The 23,525-nt window shown below is 40.7% G+C and overlaps 1 long non-coding RNA gene across 3 annotated transcripts; it reads left to right on the top strand.

Annotated features, from left to right (window-relative positions):
* Positions 1 to 647: 647 nt before the first annotated feature.
* LOC113925149 lies at positions 648 to 23,102 on the top strand. 3 transcript variants are annotated; one of them, XR_003520932.2, is made up of 4 exons: positions 648 to 1,055; positions 1,497 to 1,639; positions 17,187 to 17,327; positions 22,854 to 23,102. It is a non-coding gene; the product is annotated as an uncharacterized LOC113925149 (long non-coding RNA). The 3 variants fall into 3 exon arrangements; XR_003520934.1 differs by lacking the exon at positions 648 to 1,055 and adding an exon at positions 1,148 to 1,291; XR_003520933.1 differs by lacking the exons at positions 648 to 1,055; positions 1,497 to 1,639 and adding an exon at positions 2,517 to 2,625.
* The last annotated feature ends 423 nt before the right edge of the window (positions 23,103 to 23,525 follow it).

The raw sequence follows: 23,525 nt of genomic DNA, 5'->3' as shown, positions 1-23,525 counted from the left end.
TCAAAATATTTAGGCCTCCACGTTTATCTTTCAGGCTTAAGTAGAGAGATTCTTCATGTTATATTGCATTCTATTTCCAAATCCTTTCGAGACATTAAAAGAAACAAAGACCATTTCTAATAACTACAGCCCTTTAGTTTCCCAAAGAGCCCAGGGGTTGAGAGGTTAGAGTGGAGTTTCCTGAGTCTTGTAGAGCAATATGTAGTTGAGGCAAAGGTCACGCTCCCCATGTTTTGTTTTAAATAATATTGACCCATTAATTCTAAACCTGCTTGTTCCTGAAATTATACAGGATTATGGTTTGCAAACTGCGGGACAATGAAGCAAATCAAGATGAATTACAGCCCTGGCCCTCCCTCCCATCCTCTGACATCTAAACGGGGAATGAGGTCGGTGTGAGTGTTTAAAAGAACCTTAAGCACCCGCTCTTCCTTTGTTGGTGGTTTTCAGCCTTTTTTTTTTTTTTTAATGTGAAATTTGATTTCGTAACAAATCGTAGCAAATAGACTTAGTCCGAAGGAATTCATTACCGAGGCGCTGAGGGGGGGGCGGTGAAGGGTAAAATCTGAGGTCCTTTGCTATTCTGGTCACCCTCCTCCCCCCAGTGGGCGAGGACAAACATAACCCTGGGGAATAGGGAGCGGAAAAGTAGCCAGCAGTTTTCTGGGGGCGAGAAAACCTGTGTTTTTGCGCTTAGGTTATTTTTATCTGGCTGAAACTTTACCTATTAGCTTTTGAGGCTCAGACCCTGAGTCTTTGTTCTGCATGGGACTGCTGCTGCCACTTAAAGAGATCGCCGATAATGTCCCCGATTTAAGATCGGTGCTCAATGCACATTAACTTTCTTTCTTTCTTTCTTTCTTTTTTAAGCTCTGCCTCTAACCTACGGAGGGATCACGCGGCAGTGGGGGGCAGATAAAAGCCCTTTGGCCGAGGGTCACCTCCGTCCTTGTTGTTCACTTGAGAGCAGTGGAGAGGAAAACGGTCCCCACGGGCGGACTTTGGCTTCTGGAGCCGCGGAGCCCAGCGGTCCGGGCCTCCCCGAGCTCCGCCTGGTATGGGGGGAGGGGCGGCGGGGGGAGGGGAGGGAGGGGACTGGGAGAGGGGATTTGGGGATGGGGGCTGGAAACGCTAACGAGACCTGCTGGGAGGATTTGCGTCTCCTGCAGGTCCAAGAGTGACTTAGGAGAGCTGGCTACGGGAGGCGGACCTCGGCCTAGTTTGCTGGCTGAAATAGAACTCTATTTCGAGGCAATTGATCAATCTGCAGAAAACAAAAATGGAAGTCGAGGTTTGGGAAGAGTTGTCTCATCCCCAACTTGAGTGGTGCGGGCTGGGGGCGGAGACTCGGGACTGGTGAGAAGCCCTTTCTCCCACCTCAGCTCCTTTCCCTGGACTTCCAGAAGGAAGAATTACCCTCTTCACCACCACCTTGTTCCCTACACCCATCTCCGCTCGCCCGCCGACCCTTTTCCGCTCCTCTTTTTCCCTTCAAGTGAGAAAAGCCTGGTTCCCGAGCCAGTGGAGCCGGTCCTCTCGCCCCTCCCGTTCCCACGCGAGTCCCCCCTTCAGCCATCGCCACTGCCACCACCTCGGTTCCACTCAATCGATTTTTGCTGCATGTCAACACTTATTACCGGTGAGTGTGAGGGTATTTTTTCTCCTTCTCTAGGTCTCTTAATGATTTCTGAGCTAGTTGTGTATTAAAGTGCTTAAAGGAACCTTTAAGGTAATCTATAGCATGAACACCAACCTCCTCCGCTTGGGATCAAAGATGGCGAGCGGGAGGTCGGGGCCCCCAGGAGTCCAGGCCTCGTAGGCCTCAGCCCTCTGCCGCCCACCTCTGCGCGCCCAGAGGCTGGGGCGGGGGGTGCTGGGCCAGGAACCCCGCACCGACGATTTGCGGTCTAAGGGCTTTCTCCTCCCCCCACCCCCCACCCCCGCCTTCCCCAGTCACCCCCTCACCTGTTACTCTAACCCTTTCTCTCGCCTGTCCTCGGTTTTTAAACTTTTAAATTTCCTAAGGCCTCAAACTCTTCAAACCCCTAATAGCGAATTCAAAGTGGTGGAGACCTGGGAAAAGGTGTGTGCGGCCCACGTTTGTCTCACTTTCCTCTCAGTTCCTAAATCTGAGTTTTACTGCCCATAACTTGGTTAGAAATTTAATTTAAAAAACTATGTTGGGCAACCTGAGCCGTGTAGGCGGTTTGATTAGGAGGCAAATCCTCCCCTTCGCCTCCCGGCCCTGCTCGTTCTTCCACCCCCACCCTGGTCCTGTGAGGTGCTGAAACCCGGGAGTGCCTTTAGGAGTGTAACAACAACGAAAATAATGGGGGAAAAATGAAGAGCATCTTAAAAGTCCCGTTATTCCTAGAAAGCCCCATAAATGAACCCTGTGAAGAGCAGCGAACTCTTTTTAAGGCGAGTCTATAAAAACCTGGCGCGTTGGCGAAGGAGGATAACCGCCCCCTGCCCCCCGCGTCGCGAATGTGACCAAACAAAGGTCTGTCCTGCAATCCACATCCTAATCCACGGGCGCCTTCGCCGCCGTCGCCGGGGCTCCCAGCCTCCCGCCCGCAGTTCTCCGTCGACGCGGGCTACGCTGGGAGTCCCTGGCTCGCCGAGGTAAATTTTTTAGAGAGGGACAAAAAAAAGGGGGGCGGGTGTAATAAGATCAGAGGCCTTTATGAATATAGAGTCCCTATTGATTGATTTATTAACACCCCCCCTCCCCCCGCAAGCAGCAGTTAATCTAAACACATGGAGAAACGAGAAACGTGACTGATTTGAGGGAGGAGAAGTAAACGGGAGAAGTTTCTTATAGCAGATTTTCAGAAGGAATTTTTTAGAACTACCCTTCCTCCCCCAGCATCCCTAATCTGACAATTGCATTTTAACTGAACTTGAGAAAGTGGTAATTGAAGAAGAGATTAAAAAAAAATAATAATATGTTACGTAGAAACCTGATTTTAGACAAATAACTAATTTTCCTTTTCAGGTTTTAGCAAGAGAAACCAGAGAAATCTTACTCGAATCTTAAAAGTTTATTTATCACCCTGCTTCCCAACTCCCCTTTCCCCGCCCCCCACGAAGAGAGTCCTTCTCATTGTTGACATTCTATCTGAAAAGATAAAATCCAGAATTTATTGTGCTTGGGATGTATAACTTCATTCACTTCTTGCTGAGTATTTTATGCATTTTATGTGAATGTTGATTTTAGATTTTGTTTGAAGAATAGAGAAGGCCTGGAAAACATAAAATGTACCATTGAAGATGTATTTAATTCTACTTAATTGCCTTTAAAAAATCATTGCTACTTCTTTTGTAACAATGTATTAACAGTTCAGTGGCAACTGTGGAAAACGGGAGATAGTTAATTACTCAGTCAAAAAATGACTAAAAGAACTATATAAATTTCTTTCTAAAAATATTTTTAAAACATTTAATAAATGTATGGTAAAGGTGTTTATTTTTGGAGAGCTGTGTGAGGGATTGCATTTTTTTTTCCTTCTCTCTGAAGGGCTAAGAGAAGCTGAGACTCACTGGTTCCTCAATGAGCAGGGTGTGTGTCTGCACCCTCTGACTTTGATTGATCTTTCCAGGCCTAGTTCTCCTGTTCTTCCTGCAAAAATGTTTAAGGTGCTCCTCTCCCTCCACTTTGCCCTGTCTCTTCCCTCCCCCCCATCTTCTCCCTCTCCTGTTTCCTTTATCCATACCAAAGTTTTTTGTTTGTTTGTTGGTTTCCTGTTCTATCAACTTAGAAAATGGTAGGCTTATGCCGGGACCTCATATACCAGGGCGAAGGCTTGGTTAAGGTGGTTTCCTTAGAACCCCCAGGACTCTCTCTACCAAAGCTTCCTCTGTCCAGAAGTAGCAAAGCCTTTCTGTCTTTGATGACAGTTTGCAGCAGCGCTGGACCCCCTCGCTCGCAGTCCTGGGCAGGAACCTTCATCTTCGTCGCTCTGGCGAGATGAGACCTAGAATCGTCTCAGCTGTCCTTGAGAAGGCAGTGGGGCAGCATATCGAATGGGACTTGGATCCCAGACTAGTGGCAACCCAGTTCTTGGGCTCCTTCCCCATTCTGCTTGCGTCAACAGCCCCCTCAACTCTGCTCCTCTGGGTATCTGGGGAGGGTTACTGCACCCAGTTGAAGCTTGATGGTATCTTCCTCTGTCCTCCGGGATGGACTAGCGTGGCCTTCTGTGGCGTCACTTAACGCGGCTGCTTGCGTTTGGTTGACGACGGCGTGTCTGATTTCACGTGGCAATGTGCGGGCACGGGGTGGGGTCGCTGATGTGGACAGAGGTAGAGACCCTGCAGGCCATCCCCACTGCCAAGGAAGGGGCTTTGCCCGCCAGAGCCCAAGGCTACAGACGACAGGTCACTTTGTTAAAAAAAATAATATAATATCAAACAAAAGAAAGTAAAATAAAAACCCTTCTTCTGCGGGGCTCAGGCAATGTTCATTCACAGTATTCTACTAACCTCAGCGCCTCCAGCCCTCGCTTAAAAATCCGTGAAATCGTAGGAGCCACTCTTACCTGATGAGGCGGGGTCTTGTTGGTTTCTTTGACAGGAAAAAAAAAAAAAAAAAGAAGAAGAAGAAAGAAAGAAAGAAAAGAAAAAGAAAAAGTCCCGCCTGCGAATTCTAGGCTGCTGCTCCGTGGCGTGAAGCTCCCCCTCCCCAGCCCGGAACCTCCTTTTCCCCCGTGCAGCACCCCCCAGACCCCCGCCTTGTCAGCCGCCCAGCTCCAGGGGATGGCATTCTGGACATCTGACCAGGACCACCTGGACCCATCAATTCCGCGGGAGCCACGCGGCCCAACTCTTAGAAGGACCCGAGGTGCCGCCGTTCCACCTGAACTTGCCCCCAAGGGTAGCCTGGCCTCGGGCCTCACTGAACTGTGGCTCGGGCACAATCGTGTCCTACCGCCTTCTACTGACCAGAACAGCTGCTTTATCTTAAAGTTTTTTTGTTTTTTTTTTTTTTGGCCCGGCAACAAGGGAGAAGGGAAGTGGCAAGACGTGCTGCTTCGCATTACCCTGACGATATTTTCAGACGCACCCGGAGAAGTGGCAGCCCGGAAGGCAACCCACGCACCTCCGAGGACCCCTTTCGTGTCCCCGCACTAGTATTTGCACGTCCCTTGGGACAACACCGGAATCTAATCCTCAGCTGCCGCCGCGCGCCCACCTCCCTCCCGCGTCCCCACCCCGAAGCGCCAGGCTAGCATCGCAGCGGGGTCGCTGGGGCAGCACAGAGCCGCCCCGAGGTCGTTCTGGGGCGAAGTGCCCGCCTTCGCGTCCGCGCTCTCGTCGCACGCTGCGGCGTCGTGGGCGGCCGGGGCCCAGGCTGAGCACTGCCTCTTGGCTGCGCCTCAGGGACGCCTGCCGGGCCCGGGCCGCTCACCCGTCGGCTTCTCCGCAGTCTCAGAGAGGGCCTTGGGAGGCCCAGGCCGGAGGAGCGCCCCTCCTTACCCCCACTCCCCGCCACATCCCTCCTCACCCTCTCTCGGGCTTCTGTGCCTTCATTCCCCAGCGGCCATATACCTTCAATGGGTCATCCCTGCCTGCCTCCCTAGAGCTGCCTCTCGAAGCCCTGGGGTTGAACATTAACCAGCCGGAGCTATAGAGTGGGGTAAAACGTTACATATAAAAATGAATCATCTATCCGATCCTGGGAGAGAGGACCTATAGCGAGCTCTGCGCCTAGAGCTGCCCTGGCAATGTCCCCGGCCCAATGCACAGACCGTTCTGGCATCCACTTCCTAGGGACCGTTCGGCTGCGGGCGGTTGAGGTTAGGTGGAGGCGGGGGGAGATGGGGGTTATCGAAACAGCCGTTCTCCTTGAGTAACCTGATGTTTAAGCTTTAAAAACCAAGCGAATTTCCCTTCCTTTCACACTTGAGGTACACAGAAAGGTCTGGAACAGCCTTTCGTATCTTAACAAAGTTAGTGAGAATAGCTGAAGTTCTAGGAGGAGAGGCGGCCCACATGGTCAAGAACCCAAGCTGATCGGTCGACTCCGGGGATCGGCCGCCAGCCCTGGCGCTCTGGATGGACCCTGGGAGGCAGGGCTGGGTGGGTAGTGAGTGGAGCGGGAGCTCTGCAAGCCAGGCTGGAGCCTGAGTGGAGGCGCAAGGGGCGGGGGCGGGGGGTGCGGTGGGAGAGGGGGTGCCTGGCCCCTGGGCTGGGCCCATATGCACAGTCCTGCCGATATCGGAATCCGAAGCTCAGGTCTCACCTCGACTCCCCTCTCCTGGGCCCTGCCTGTTTCCCACTCTGACTTATTTCTTTCTTTAAACATAGTACTGACTAGACCCACTTCCCCAGTCAAATATACAGAACTTATGAAAAGATAACAGCTGGGAAAGAATTCAAGATAGTGCACCTCCTGAGTTCTTATGCCCTCACCTGGAAACGTTAGCAAGTCGTGGTGCTCGGCAAATCCCTGAATAGAAAGATGATTGTTTCCAAATCTCTCACTCCGTCTAACCTCTCCCTTCCCCTCTCCCCCATTCAAGAAAGGGGGTAAAGAAGGTGCTAGCAAGAGAAAAATGTTACATGAAGCTTTCAGGAGTTGTCAGCCAGTCTGCAGAATAATTCTTGTACTTCTTAAGCAAATTGGCTTATTTCTATCCAAAATAGCTGCTTTACTCAAAACAGTGCCTAGCCCATAATAACCTCTTAGTAAAGATTTCTTGAACAGATAACACCCCTGCTCCCCACCCTCACCTGGGACTCTATCTCTGACCTGCTCATTGAAGCAGCATAATTTTTACCAAGAACGTTCACCCAGATCTTTGTACTCAGGGGTGTGAGAAAGTGGCTGTGGTGGCATATGCATCTGGTGTGAGCTGTGCATCATTCCATTACTCTCCAGGTCATGTTGTAGCTTCTTCAAAAGCCACTTCTTCTCTAGTGTGTTTGCAGCCTACACAGTGACTGTGAGAATTTCTGGCAGGAGGTAGAGGATGGCAACAGGGACATTCGGGGAACAAGGTTTCAGAGCCTCAGCAGGCATCAAGCATGTGGTGAATACCATGTATTTGTATTAGCTGAATATTAATCAGTTTGAGGAGAAAGGACTTTGAGTGTGAGCTGTGGTTACAGGATACTCATCACTTCAAGCAGTGTCAGTGCTCTAACTTCAGAGCACACAGTATTTTATGTGATTACCATAGAGCAATATAACCCACGTTTGTCATCACCCAACTTTGTGCTACACCAACTTCCCTTAGAAAAATAGAATTGACTCGATGTTCTACCAGTTAGCTCCCCAGAGGGAATGAACACATCAAACCAAATAAATAAAAGAGATGAGTCACACTCAGTTGTCCTACAGTGGCTTAGAGATACAGAGAAACTTATAGGTGGGGAAAGGGCATTTACTATTAAAGGTGCAGGTAGCTGGGGAAAGGGATAAGATAAAGGGTATGCAGTGCTCACTCAAACTCTCTTCCCCCCCCCACAAAATTACCATGTTATCTGACACTCTCAATCTATTTGTGTCCTGGGTAACAGACAGTTTGACAAGAGGTCATAGACTAGAGGGCTTGGGTGATTGGAAACACGTTTGACAAGAAAGGAATCTGGGTGAGGTGCCACCATGGAGGTGGAGAGAAGATGACGCCCCAGTGGCTGGAGCAGCTGACAACCCCAAGTCTCTGCCGGACTCTCTCTTCACATGCAACGCCTTGTCAGAGAACAGAGGGTTAGGAAGAACTGGCAACACAACTTCATGATGAGAGAAAGTTATGTCTCTCTCTTCACATCCCCTTTCTTTAGTTTCCCTTTATTTCCCCGCCATCTTCATTTCCTCTTTTTCCTTTGGCCCTTCTCCACCTCAGTAGGCTCTCCCCAGAATTTTGGCTGCTCCTGGATGATCCTCTATTTGTCCCCTCTTTTGAACTAAGGTTTCAGATGGTTTCTAGTGTTTACTCTCCCAGATATGAAAAGTTGTTTTATCCAGTCTACTTGTAAGCCATTTGTCTTCATAAATATGGAGTGCTTGTATGAACAATAAAGGTGTCAGGGCCGATAAGTGAAGCATGCAGCAACGGAACATGTCTTTTCACAGCAACAGAGGGACTGTGAACATTCTTTTAACAAAGCTCCATTGCAAGCAGGATATCCCGGAAGGGTCAGTGAACACACTCCTTTCATCCCAGACAGCGTTACCCTTGGCATTATGACCACCAAAGTGGTAAATCTCAGTTCAGTTTACTATTCTCAGCTTGGAAGCTCCTCTTGCCTGAAACTACCACTTGTACACATTGTCAAAATTATGTGTTCTAAAAGAACACAGATACAGTCCTGTGTAGAGTTTATGTGCTAATATGAGTTCCTTTCTGCATCTCTCCAAACAAAGGTACTTATTTTTCTTGTGCTGTATCCTATTGTTATTGGCTCAGCAGTATTTTATAGAGAGGTCTGTTCCTTTCATGGCTGGAAAACACCTTCATTGTCATCCTGCATTTTCAGATTAGAATTTAGTAGAAAGATGTCTTCCTCCACAGAAGAGTTTCCATTTCCACCCTTCTTTGATTCCTTTTCCTAACTTCTTCCAACATTTCTTTTAGAAATAATTCCACTCTCACACTTCTCTCTCTTTTTACTTTTAAAATTTCATTCTCCGGGCATTCAAGTGTTCCCATACCTGAAAACTATTTTTTGTCTATCTTACTCCTTTGTCAATTACCATGTGGGATGTATTACTGTGAGTTAACATTTTGGGATCATTTTCTTTTAAGCTTTTTGTTGGAGCCTGGAATCATACTTGCTAAATAGTAGGTGTTCAATAAATGCCTATTGATCAAATGGTATAATTAAAAGCTTTGTTCACAAAAATCAAAGGCCCAAGATATGAAAATCTATTGAATTGGCATGAATTCAATCACAGATTAATTCTATCTAATTCATTTCTAATTTTCTCTCAACAAATCAGATATGTAAAAGAATTCCATAGCAGAAATTTCATCTTAATCTTTTTCTAATCATCACTACCAACATTTTTTATTATATCAGAGTGCTTTTAGGATAATGGATCCTATCATATGATTTTTAGGGTGATGATCGGGGTTCATAAGTTGCTAGACACATTTTAATGTTTCTTAATAAATAGCTTGGAGAATGTGTGTGGTGAGGGAGACAGAAAGGAGACGTGTACATGGTGGTTGGAGGAGGGGGAGCACATAGATGACAAAAGTGTCCAGCTTATAATGTCAGAACCTAGGATCATTCTACTAGTTAAGAGATTATGATCTCCAATCTTCACAATAATTTTACACTCTTAACAATTTAACTATTCATAATAAACAGTAAAATATAGTGCTTCACAATAAATGATGAACAAAATTCTTTTGTCATTTTTATGGTTAGCAATAAGGAATTTGAGAAGTTAAAAATGTTCGTCAATCCCAGAACAACAAAAAAATATTAACCCAGACTTTGACTAAAGTCATAGACCAAACGAAGCATTGTTATTTTTATTTCTGCTAATTGTTGCCCCATAAACCTCAAATAGTTTTGATTAATTTATTGGTGGCAAAATATTCCTTAGATCATTTACCCTATCCACTCCCACTCCCACTTTATGATACATTGCTCTCATAAACAGTACACATATTTCGCCAGAACAATGGGAAGATTGACATTACTTTTGGTGAGACAAGTATGAAACATTTAATATGTCTTGTTATATGCCAGAAAAGATGTTTTACCTTATTATGCTAAATAAACAAAGGAAAACATATGTGAACAAGTATATGTATATAGAAGCTGGAATGGTAGAGAGTTACAATGAGGTGAGTTTTGCAATGCTTACATGGTTTTCAACATCCCATCTCTACTGGAGAAGCACTAGTCCTGGCCTTGCTGTTTTTTAGAAGCCATTCTAGATTAGGCTGGGGATTCAAAAATCAAAGGGGAGGATGACTGGGAAATTGCAAGATGAGATAGAATAGACAAATTATCTTTGATTGGTTCAGGCACTGTAATCATCAATTAAAAAATCATCTGCACACTCAAGAAACAATATTATTTTCACAGCACTCTAAATATATTTTTGCCATTATATTTGACCTGATTTTATGCATAATCTTTTCTAAACATAGCTATAGGGTGATGCAAAAGATCTGATTTATTGAATCTTTCTATGAGACAAGCACTGTGCTAAATGCTATTCACGTATTATTTCAATCAGTTCTCACAACAATCCTATAAAATAGTTTGTTTGTTTTTTTTTAATTTGACAGATGAGAAAACTGATGTTCAGAGGTGACTTGTTTCAGGAGACCTGGCCAATGGGTGGCAGAGTCAGGTCTAGAATAGGACTCAAATCAGGCACAATCTGACATGGGGTTTATTCTCCCAACCACTAAACAAATGGCCAGTGTGAAAGAATTTAGTCTTCTGTATCACTTTTGTTGACATGATTAGAAAATGCCATTCATAAAAGACATATAAAGGAAATGTATTAAAACTTCTATGAAAATAATGTTGCCTAGTTGGTTTATGAGATGATTCGTGTTTGAAAAAAATGAGGATTATAGTAACTGAGACAATCAAGGGCAAATTTGTTCTACTCTTTCACATGTGTCTCAAGGCACATTTCTTAGACTAAAGTAATAGGCATAACCTCTTAAGCTAATTTGAAATGTGACATTTTATTTTTTATTTTATTTTTTTAAAGTAATCTCTACCCCCAGCTTGAGGCTTGAACTCACACCCTGAGATCAAGAGTTGCATACTCTTCCAACTGAGGTGCCCCTGAAATGTAACATTTTAAATATGATAGGAAAAGGAGCAAACTCTGGCTAATATTAAAGAAAGAGTTTACACACACACACACGTACGCACACACACCATTTGGTATATGATCAAATGATTTTTCCTTGGTCTGGTACATTATGACCCGCTTCCTCCTTTCTTGCCTCTCCTTACTCTCCATTATCGCTTTCTGTGCTAACTCTAGGTATCAGCTTAGAGATCCCTACAGTGGAAGGCTTCCCTGACACCTTGGCATCGATTAGGTCGAGGTGCCCCTCCTGTGTGCTCCCATAGCTGCATCAAAGCACATAACACACTTCCATGAACTTAACACATTTGAAGAGTATAGGTCATTTTATAGAATGTTTTTCAGTTTGGGTTATGTGTGTGGGTGTGGGTGTGATATTTTCATGTGATTAGATTCCAATTACATATCTTCTATGATATTGATATTCAGGAATATCACAGAAGCGATGCTGTGTTCTTAGGCACACAATGTCCATTTAAACCATATTTCCTGATGTTACATTGCTTACTTGATCTAGGTGGCGTCAGCTAGCTTCTCTGCTATTACACTTTCTTTCTCTTATTGTAGTTAGTATTTCACAAGCATAAAGTATTTCTTTAGAGTGAGAAACTGAAGCCTCCTGCCAACAGCCGTGTGTGTGAGCTTGGAAGTGGATTCTCCAGCTCTCTGAATGGCCGTAGCCCTGGCCGACAACTTGACCGCAGCCTAAGCTGCTCCCAGATTCCTCACCCTCAAAACTGGGTGACACAATAAATATTTATATTTGTTTTAAGAAGCTAAGTTTTGAGCAATTTGTTACATTGCAATAGGTAACTAATCCTCTACATATCTACTTCCTGTCTTCCATAAGTTTTTGTCACTTTTCATCTGTTACAGTCTTTCCCCTTCTTCTTTGCACTTAGGGGTTCTCTTTCTCTCTATCTCTTTCTCTCTCTTTCCTTGCCCCCCCCATTTTAATAGCATTTGGGGGAAAATAGAGATAGATTTATTCGATTAGCCGCATTTTACTGAGAGTCCAAGGAAGTGAATTTTAAGCACAGATTTGAAGGAGGGAAAGGATAGGACCTAGTGGTGCTGTTTAAGAAAAACATTTGAGATAGAAGAAGTATGAGACAAACACTAAGAGACAGAAAAATAAATTTATAGAAAATAATAAGCAACTGAAAAAGATATTTTATTTCATATTTAATAAATAAAATTCTGAATTTTTAGAAGAATAATTTTGAGACTATTTCTTTTGTCTACCCAGCACTGCCCACCTTCTTCTGGAAACAGAAGTGTCTTCTTTTTGGAGGAAATGCTCTTCTCTTTACTTAAACTGTATTGTTCTAGTGGAGGCTGCCAATTATAGAACTGGTCTCTTTGTTCACAAAAGGAGGTATATGACCTAGGCCGACCTTTCAGTACCTCTCTGAGAATTTCAAATGGGATTTAGAGAGAAGTAGTCCTTTCATGAAGAGATTTCTAAAGCGAGGTTCTCCAGGGTAGAAGTTTGCAGTCTCTAGTAAGATGGAAAGCAGACTCAGAGAGAAGCACAGATTAGAGTTGGATGGAGAAAGACTCTAGCCACGTCCTTGTTTCTGTGATCCTTGAGGTCCATGCCCTTCCTGAGATTTTGCTACTCAGGTCAGTATTTATTTCCTGGTTTGCCCAAAGTGGTTAAAATCGGGTTTCTGTTCTTTGCAACCAAATGAGTTCTTGCTTCAGTAGAGTGTCCCTTTTCCCACCCCCATAGTCTTCTCCCCTGAGAAGAGCAGAAGAAAGTGCTTTTGGACCTATGATTTGAGATCATCTTTTGGGATCCTCAGAGGCACTGGTATAAGAAGAAAAATCCCATCTTCTAGTGCCCTCCGCTAACACTACCTGGGAAGTATTGAGGGGGTGAAGGAGAGTTGTGCACACAAACATACACACACCTGTTAAGCTTTTTTGCCAACACAATAATATTTATTGAAGGTCTATTATATTTCAGGCACTTTTACAAACATCTGTTCCGCATTAGTCCAAGAAAGTAGATTTTCAGACTGTTGCTGATTATAAATGAGATAATATGTTTCAGATAAAAGATGTCAAATATTAGTTTTTCCAAAATGGAAAAGTTATGAGCAAAAACTCTAATTTTGTGCACCTTTCCTTTTTCTTTAATGTTTTATTTAGATTCAATTTAGTTAACATATAGTGTGTTATTAGTTTCAGGGGTAGAATTCAGTGAATCATCAACACCCAGTGCTCATTACATAAAGTGCCCTCCCTAATGCCCATCACCCAATTATCCCTTCCCTCCACCCTGTGCACCCTTCTGTACCTTATCCAGGTTTAACCACCATTTGGATATTTTTGTTTTTTTTTTTTTTTGCCTTCATATTACCCCAAGAAACTTAAAACAAGATTTCGAGTGCAAATGCTATTACAGGATTACTATTTGAATGACTTGTTTCTAAAGACATTTTGAGAAAGATGATAAAAAACGAACAAAAATCCAAATCAAGTATAACTAAGTAGCGTGACTTGCCTTGAAATTCTAGCTTTATTCATATAAGTTTGTGTCCTCCAAAGAAACGAACTGGAACAAGTCAGCCCAAATCCATATAAACAGACTTAAGTTCAGGAGAGTTGTGGTGCTAAAAGCATTAATTCCACTTTTGATTATTACTTTGAAACCTGGGCAATTAGTGTTTGTCCAGTAATTTCTCATGTGTTTTTCCCCCTCGTCTTCCTGGGGAAAGTGGTTACAACAGTTTAGAGCTCTCTTCTGAAGAAATTTCCACACTGGCAAAGATACCAGCTTTTCACTTTCATTGTGGGTGGTCTGGCACACAAATTCCCCAGTGGCTGAGAATCTGGAGCCTGGCTGGGCCTCCCATAAGCTGCAGTATTAAACATTTTTATATGTAACTTAAGATGTGAACTGTTATAATTAAAAATAGGTAATTAGGTTTCTCCCATTAGAAAATTGTAAGGAATTCCAGCATATTCTGTTAAGACTATAAGTCTGTGTCATAAATTAAATTTCTTCTTGCTCACTTAAAAAAAATGTAGTATCTTGATTCCTGACTTCCTCTTTCCTTTTTTATTCTTTCTTCTATGCCCTTCTAATGTTTTTTTCTTAATTATTAAATACATGCATATTTAAATTACAGTTCATAATATGTTTTTGTTTTCTAAATAATTCATTTATTTAATAAAAAAGTTATCAAACACTATGTTAGGAACAATACAGGATAGGAAGGTAATAATTATTTATTAAGATAAGTGTTTTATACCCAACACCTCATTAATGATGACAACACATCTGTGAAATAGGCATTCATTCCCATTTTCCAGATGAAGAAACTGAAATGCCAAGAGATTAGTTAATTTGCCACAAATCACATAATTAGAAACTGGTAAAGTCAAATTTAAATCTGGAATTGTTTGACCTCCAAAAGTTTTTCTCTTGACCACACTATACTGTGTCCCTATTCACCACCGCAAACCAATGTAGAATACTTACCCAACTCATTCCATGATGGTTCCAACTCAGGAACAACCACCTCTAAGTAAAGTAGATGTGCTAACTACTATACATGGGATGATATAATCTATGTTCTCAGGAAGTTTAAAATATATAAGAAGAGATAAATCACGTAAGCATACAACTGAAACCTAAGTCAGAATTCAGTAAGTACCTTAGGAGTGGTACAAAGTACCCTGGACTTTCAGAAAAGAGTGAGAACACTTCTGGCTGGGAGGATTAAAGCATGTTTGAGATTCTTTTTGATTTTGGTTTTGAAAGTTGGGCAGGGTTTTAATGGAAGCGAAGGGAGAACATTCAGGCAGAGGGAAAATGCAATACAGATTTAATGGTAGATGGGGGATGAGTTTGGCAGACAGAATAATCCAGCATGTCAAAGTAGTAGAAGGTAAGGCTGGAAAGCTAAATTGTGGCTAGAATGTGGCAGACAGTGGAACTAGACTAAGAAGTTTCGAGTTAATTGTGTAGGCACTGAGTAGATGGAAGTGAGGTTTTTGAGCAGAATAATGGATGGATAGATGCTATACTTTAGTAAGTTAATGTGGCAAGGATGTGTAACCAAACTACAAAGAGAGGTAAACTAAAAGGTTTAAACTGGGGTATGGTAGAGATAAAGGAAAAGGTAGAGCTGAGAAAGATAGCCTAAAGACTACATTGGATGAGAGGGTTTCGGGAAAGGACAAATTCAACAAACAAAGTTTTTGAGGTTTTTTCTTTTTTAAAGATTTTATTTATTTATTTGAGAGAGAGCACAGCAGGGTGAAGGGAAGAGGGAGAAGCAGACTCCCTGCTGAGCAGGGAGCCCGACGTGGGGCTTGGTCCTGGGACTCTAGGATCATGACCTGAGCCAAAGGCAGATGCTTAGCCAACTAAGCCACCCAATTGTCCCTAAAGTTTTTGAGTTTATGTGATTGACTGAATGATGAGCCCATTAGCAGAAATAGAGAAATGCTATTCATCTAAAGAACTGTTTGCCTAAGTTAGGTGAACAAGAAAAGTAATCATGGCAAAGCACACGTAGTGAGGAATATAGTTTTGGAATTCCAATGTTGGGAAGACCAGATTTTCCTGGTAGAGAGGTCACCAACTGACATGTTCAACCAAGACTGATCTTACTGAGAAGGTAAACTGATGGCAACCTATTATGGTTGTAAGGCAGCCAAAAGCTTGCCCATAACTTTTCACTTATTTGTCAACTGTATCAGAAAATCCACATCATTAGATGCCCTAATATGGATTCAGGCATTGACAACATTCCCTAAATGTTATTAGACTGTCTTATTTAAAAATAGTCAACTTTTGTTTGAATAGCAGGAGATTGAAAAAGATCCCCATCTTGGAACACTAAGGGAAGACTTCTGTAGGGTAAATGGGTACCAAGAAACAAGTAATTGGATACCAAGAAACTTGGGAGAGGGGAATTCATGATCTGTCAATAATTTATTAGCCAATTCACCAGTTAAAAATATTTGTTAAGGATCTATGAGCATAGAGTATTTTGCTAAGTCCAATGGACTTATAAGGACAAAACCATTGTTTCTACTCTTAAGGAGTGAGCAAAGGATAAGGAATTTTTCCCACCATAACTTTGCCAAAGGCTGATATTTTGTATACAGCCCTAGCTAATAAGTTATGTTTCAAGTTTTCACACTAGATAATTTAAAACATTGTAGTCTTCAGTACTCATTTTTGAGGATTTTGCCTAATTAGCCAATCTTTCAAAATATATTAGAATTCCTGATGAAGTTGGAGCTGCCCACTGTTTAGCATACTATATTTTTATGTGCATGGGAAAATGGATCCTTATTTATATTTGACAGAAAATGAATTAATGTGTCATTTCTAGAATGGTCCAGGTGAAGATATATGTACTTATTTTATCAACTAAATGGTCTAAATAGGTCTAGAGACACAAATGTTTAGCAACATTTTTATCAATAAATTGCATTTTTTTAAAAATTCCATCACCTATCATACCTACCAATAATTCAAAGCTGTGGAGTGTTGTTCATATGACAGAATTAAAATTCAAAAAGATCGGGTGCCTAGGTGGCTCAGTCAGTTAAGCAACTGAGTCTTGGTTTTGGCTCAGATAATAATCTCAGAGTAGAGGGATTGAGCCCAAGTCAGGCTCCACACTCAGTGGGGAGTCTGCTGAGATTCTCTCCCTCTGCCCCTCCCCCTGCTCGCTCGCTCTCTAAAATAATAAATAAATCTTTAAAAAAAATTCAAAAAGATCCAAAAAGGTTGGAATACAGAATTGAAACTACAATTGCAATTTAATGACAAATATGGGTAATTTTTAGATTTAAAAAATCAGTAAGTACCAAAATGGATGAAGCTGGCTTAACAGGATTTCCTAAAAATTAAATTATCCAAGATTTTAGTGGACGCAGTAGCCAGCCTTCATGAACCCAATGATTCCAGGCTCCTATAATTGACATCTTCTTGCAGTCCCCTCCCACAATGAATAAAATTAACCTACATAGCTAATAGGATATTGTGGAAATGATGATGCATGGCTTCCAAGGCTAGAAAAGGAAACAATGCTAAAACAAAGAAATGGTTTCCAAACAAAGATCAAATCCAGGCTCCGCCAGGCAATTACGGTATGAAAATGAATCTGAGGGTAGAGCAGTAAAATCCTTTGCTAAGACCTTAGAAAGATATGGGGCACTTGGGTGGCTCAGTCGTTAAGCGTCTGCCTTCCGCTCAGGTCATGATCCCAGGGTCCTGGGATCGAGCCCTGCATCCCTCTCCCTGCTCCACAAAGAGCCTGCTTCTCCCTCTCTCACTCCCCCTGCTTGTGTTCCCTCTCTCGCTGTGTCTCTCTCTGTCAAATAAATAAATAAAATCTTTTCTTTTTTTTTAAAGAAGACCTTAGAAAGATCTAAGGTTATGACTCAAGAGAGCCATCCAGTGGCTTCATCCCCATCCGGACCTGGTTAAGATGACAAGATTGTAGACTTTGAGATGGTGCTATAAGGGGATGAGATGTTTGGTGGCCTTGAGAAGGTGAGAGTTTAATTTCCCTGTGGGAGGGAGTTTAGTCATTGGGGGATAGAGGATGGACTCTAGTATCAGCCTGTGACATGGCCCCCAAATAATTCTTGCTCCCTGACATTCATGCCTCTGTGTAGTCCCCTCCCACCGGATAGGGATAACCTGTGTAACCAATAGTATATTATAAAAATGACAATGTGTAGCTTTCAAGACTAGGACATAAAAGATATTGTAGCTTCTGCCTTGCTCTCTCTTGGATCATTCACTCTGGAGCAGTCAGATATCATGTCATGTCATGAGGACCCTCAAGCAGCCCGAAGGACAGGTCCATGTGGTAAGGAACTGAGCCATAATGAACTTCACTGCCATATAAGTGAGCCATGTTAGAAGCAGATCCTCCAGCCCCAGCCAGATTTTCAGAGGACTGTAGCCCTAGCTGAGATTTAGCTGTAATCTCATGAGAGACATTGAACCAAGGACTACCCAGCTAAGATATTCTCAAATTCCTGAGCCACAGAAATTGTGTAAGATAATAAATGTTTGTTGTTATCTTCAGCCACTAAGGGTTTTTAAAAAAAATATTTATTTATTTTTAATTTTTTTAAGAGACAGAAAGAGAGAGAGAGAGCACACGCACACAGCAGGGGTTCGGGCAGAGGGAGAGAATCTTAAGCAGACTCTGTGCTGAGTGTGGAGCCCAACATGGGGCTCAATCTCACAAACCTGAGATCATGACCTCAGCTGAAACCAAGAGTTGAACGCTCAACTGACTGAGCCACCCAAGTGCCCCTTTTAAGATTTTATTTTTAAGTAATCTCTAAACCCAAAGTGGGGCTCAAATTTGCAACCCCAAGATCAAGACTCACATGCTCCACTGATGGGGCCAGCCAGGAGCCCCATTCGGCTGCTAAGTTTTGAGGTAATTTTTATGCAGCAACAGATAACTAATACAGTGAACTACAATCTCATCATGAGGCAGTAATATGAACTGGCTGCTTAAAAATATTATGTGTTTTTCAACTGTGTCAATTAAATAAGGTTTCCACATCAACTATGGTAACTGTCCATTTCTAGACTTACATCAATTTAAGATACTGTATATGGTCTGAGTCACATACTTGGAAAGACATTGGAAAAGTCACTGAGAGTACCAAAGGCCAATCAGGATAGTGAAAACAACACAATATAACATAAAGAGGTTATGAGAACAACTGGTGATACCCTGAGTAGACTTAGGGGTGACATAGCATCTGTACATGTGTTTAAAGCAATAGCACAGGAAACATGTAATAAGTATATCCTGCATATACTGTGTTTCTTCAAAGGGGAGGAGAAGAACGGAAGGCTAAAAGTTATAGAAGGTAGATTTTAAATAGCCTATGAAAGCATCTTTTGATGCCTCCAATTCTCTCTCTCTTTTTTTTAAGATTTTATTTATTCATGTGAGACACAGATACAGAGAGAAAGAGCGCGCATGAGCAGGGGGAGGGGGAGTGGCAGGCTCCCCGCTGAGTCAGGAGCCCAATGCAGCTCTCGATCCCAGGACCCTGGGACCATGACCTGAGCCGAAGGCAGACGCTTAACCCTCTGAGCCACGCAGGCGCCCCAATGCTTCCAATTCTCTAAAAAAATAATGATTTCCTCATTGGAAGAGTTGAAACACAGGCTAGATTATCACCTATAAAAAAATGCAGTACCGAAAAATCCTAGACTAAAATGTTGGATAAACTTTGCAAAATGGCTTAAGGCTGCTTTCCCATCTGATCTAAAATACATTTGTTCAGTTCCCTGAAATAAATAGCAGATTTTTAGGAATTCCCTTACACAAACTCCAGAGTCTTATAGAAGTTTCGTCATAGGTAGCACAGTGGACAAGTTGCAGATCCATGGAATGTTATTAGTGTTTTCCCACTTGCATGACTATCTAGAAACAAAGCAGAAAGACAACTACAGAGGAAAGATACCTCTTGTTCTCTCTGTTTTGTGTGAGGATTAAAAAAAAATATTTCTCTGGGATAGGTGTAGTCTCTGAAGTGAAGATTCAGACTCAGCTTTGGCCTCATTTTAAAGAAGAACATTGTAGATTAGAATGATTTATAAGATTTAAAGTCAACTTGCCTATCATAAAATACAAAGAAGGTAAGCATAAATCATTTTCTCTACTGGGAGTCGTTTCATTATCTATTGTTTGAGGTTCATCTAGAGGGTCCATTACATGCCATGCATGTAAGGGTTAAGCTTTTAATCAGCTAATCAAAGTCATGTAATTGCTGATGACAGAGTTGGGGAAAGAATGGAGGATTCTTAACTCTTAATTCTTAATTCACAGTTTTGGGGTCTCTTAAGAGCTTTATTATTTTTTCTTGAATAATAAAAATAAAATACACAGAAGATGAGTAAATGTCCTCATCAAAAATATCTTAGGAAGGGGGTGCCTGGGTGGCTCAGTCGGTTAAGCATCTGCCTTCAGATCAGGTCATGATCCCAGAGTCCTGGGATCGAGGCCCTGCCAGGCTCTCTGCTCAGCAGGAGCCTGCTTCTCCCTCTCCCTGCAGCTCCCCCCCTGCTTGTACTCTCTCTCTCTCTGTCAAATAAATAAATAAAATCTTCTAAAAAAATCTTAGGAATTATTGCTATGATAATATTTACAATTATAAAAACAACATGTCTGTAATACTTTACTTATTACATAGTTGTGTCTAATGTAATAATATTTTTAAAGTAGAAATGTGGAAAACAAAACCACAGTATTTTACCAATTGTCTCTGAAGTTATTAAATAAGCTTTTCTCAGTTTTACCATCTATAAATTGGGATTAATATTTATGTACAACATATAAGAATGTTATGCAAAAATTGACTTATCTATTGTGCTTTGAAGATGAAGATCCTGATAATTGTGAAATATTTTTAAAGAACAGTTTCATCCTCAAATTTATTAAGACAGTAATCATATTTCCACTAGAATAATGTATATTAAAATGCCAAACTTAAGTCTGAAGTAAACATTTTTTTTTTGATGTTGCACAGGCTCAGTGTTCTGAGCTCTTCCCCAAGAATGTAAAAACCCATTTGTAAGTTGCTGTCTTAGAAAAATTTTATGTTCAAGGTCTTTTCTTATCATTGCTCCTCCAGGCTAAGCCTCCTAAGTTATTTTTCTATCATCATTATTTTTATTTTATATTACCAGCTAGATTAAATAGAAAATCATATATAAGGCAAAGTATTCATAAATACATCAACATTCAAACATGGATACTTGCCTTTCAAAACATTAATTAGCATGCCAAGATTTTTAGATTGTAGTTTAAAGTTCTTAAGTTCTTTGCTTTATAGTTATAAAGGCGGAGGGGGAATGGCTGCTTTTTTCACTTCTTACAAAATATGTCCCTAGTCTATGAGCCTTCACCAGTCCCTGGGATCCTCTGGGATTAACATTTATAAGCTGAAGATACACAAAAAGTGAAGGGCCAAAGCTTTCCAAATAGGTATAAATTTGTTATCCTTGCATTGTAAAATGAGGTAATCTTAGTTATTATTGAGGAGAAGGGAGAACACTCATTTTCAACATATTTTGCAATTAAATTCAGTTTCTTGAAAAACTGAATTGGTCTGGGTTTAGAATTTGGAAAATTTATAAGAAAGTGTATTTCTGATAATGATAGGAGAATCCACTTTTAATATTGGATGGCTATTTATGTGCATCAATATTAAACATTTAAAATACTGAAAAATTAATATATTTAGTTCCCTTCTTAGAAAGGCTGATGGCTTTTTAATTCTAAAGCCACTGTTAAACTATGTTTGAAGATTTATTCTAAGGACATCATAGCATGAACTAAGTAAAACATGGTCAGAATGTCTTGGAATATACATTTTTTATTGCTATGTATTTATTTTCTATAAGAGCTAACCTCATATAACTTTAAAAGAAAAATTTTAAAATGCAGAATGAATGGATTCCTATTTTCTCAACTATCTCTACAAATTATATGCCCATAACAAAATATCTCATTGGTATTGAGATATAGGATACTTATGAAAATTCAATATTCCTTTTCTTTAAGTCATAGTTTAAAGTGAGTTTTTAGTGTTTGACTTCAAAGAAAATTAGTCCATTCTCAACTTGTGTAATCCTTACCCCAATCTATTTCAATTGTGGTTCTTCCTTCGTGGCTCTGATATTTACACTTTATAGCATGATAATATTTGAAATGATGCTATCAGTACAACAAAAAATATACATGTTCATATTTTAGAATATAATTTCATAGACACTTTGATACATTATTATACTTCATAAAAGCCTATGGTTAACCCAGTACATTATAACACTGTAGAAATATATACTATTTTAGATGGTGCAATGGGAAAGGGGAGATTTGGTGTGGAAAACACTGACCATTACCAGGTATTCATCGGTCACCTTTTTTCTTCATTCTTGAGCAGAAACAAGATTAAATCCATCAATTCAATAGCACAAGTATTCAGATTGCATTTTTTGCAGAAGTGTTTTAAGGAAAAGAGTTCGGGGAATGTAGTTTGGAGAACATCTGGCCCATCCACATACAAATAAATAGTAGTAAATACTTGACTTGGAGCTGCCAGAATCGACAATTTATATTCTAAACATGTCTTATATATTGGAAGACTCTAAAACTTTTCTTTAAACTTTGAGCTTTTGTGATGGTTTTCCAGAAATAAAAAAAAAGGAAGACATGCCATTCCTTTCAGTAAAAGACTTTAGCTTTTTAAATATATAGTTTTCTTTTTAAACATAAATTGAATTAAATTATTGTGGAACATTTTATTTTAAAAGGATCACTAGATTGTGAGCTAACTTGGATCTTATTTATCTTTGTATCCCCAGATCCTAACAGTATTCAGTACCAGGCAGAAATTCACTAAATATGTATTGAATGAAATATTTCACAAATAAAATAAAACTATCATTTAAAAAAATTTAACATCTTTGGTATTATTAAAATATGACATTAATTCAATGATAACAGCTAAAGTTTATCTTCAGTGGCCAAATCTATATCATTAAAATTAACATTTAACAGGCAATAAAAACTTAATACAGTTAGGCACAATTGTATAAATACTATTTATTAATTCCATATTACTTTTTCTTAAAAATGTTTTTTTGGCTAAAATCCTGAGTATTAGATATATCAAATAGGATGCAAATCTAAATGAATTGAGGTTAAGTCACAAACAACCAAGATATAAAAATGTATAAGAAGTGTGAATTGGTCTGAACATCTGTCACTTATGTTGCTAACTAGAATAAGTTATCTTTATTTCACTGAATCTGGAGTTTATTTGAATTTATACCAGACACTTGGAAACTGGTTCTTGTTACTACGATGGCTGTTAATGGATAAGATGCTGTGACACTTTTAGTAGGCAGTAATTTCTTGTCTAAAAGTACAAATGTGTGAAAATTAAAACAAAATGGGGATGCTGATCGATGTTCAGCTTGAGTATTACTACCTTGGACTTAGTCTGTTTTCAAATTCTCTTTTCTTTTCAGATGTTTTAAGAAAACCTCCCAATAACCCTTGAAATGACAGTACATCTTTACTGGGATCTCTCTCCTGAATTATGCATATTTTTATTCTCGAATTATGTTAAGGATCCAGATCTACTCTAGGACTACTGACTACATAGAGCTAAGTAATACTAGTTTACTGAAAAGAATTGCTCCCTCTAGTGAATTCACACTATTACTTCACTTTTTGGCACTGCTGCATTGCATAATTTAATAAATGATATAAATGATGATGACTACAGGTTGATGATAGTGGTCTGGCCTACTTTTGTGATATTACAGTTTAATGTTTTCCGTGCTTGCATATAGGGAAGTTTTATAATGATTGATTAGAGCTGCTTGCTGGATATTTTAGAACACTACATTGAAAAACCCTGCGTTGAAAAACGATTGACTTCTAAAACTCTTCAGATTACTTTTGAAACACCCATGTTATTTTGATGGCTATGGCCCTGTTGACATTAGCAAAGTAAAGAGGGGGAATTAAAGCAATTGTCCTAATAATTAAAAGTGTGTCCTGGTGGAAATAAGTTTAACTGGAAATGTAATTCTAGATACAATGCTTGTCTTTGCTTTGGTTACCATACACCTCAGAAAAATTATACATCATTAACCTTATTCCTCTCTACTGGTCAGAAAGGCTATGCAACTAGT

The sequence above is a fragment of the Zalophus californianus genome, chromosome 2 (assembly GCF_009762305.2).
Source record: "Zalophus californianus isolate mZalCal1 chromosome 2, mZalCal1.pri.v2, whole genome shotgun sequence".
NCBI classification, from domain to species: Eukaryota; Metazoa; Chordata; class Mammalia; order Carnivora; family Otariidae; genus Zalophus; species Zalophus californianus.
This window is presented reverse-complemented; position numbering and strand designations above follow the sequence as displayed.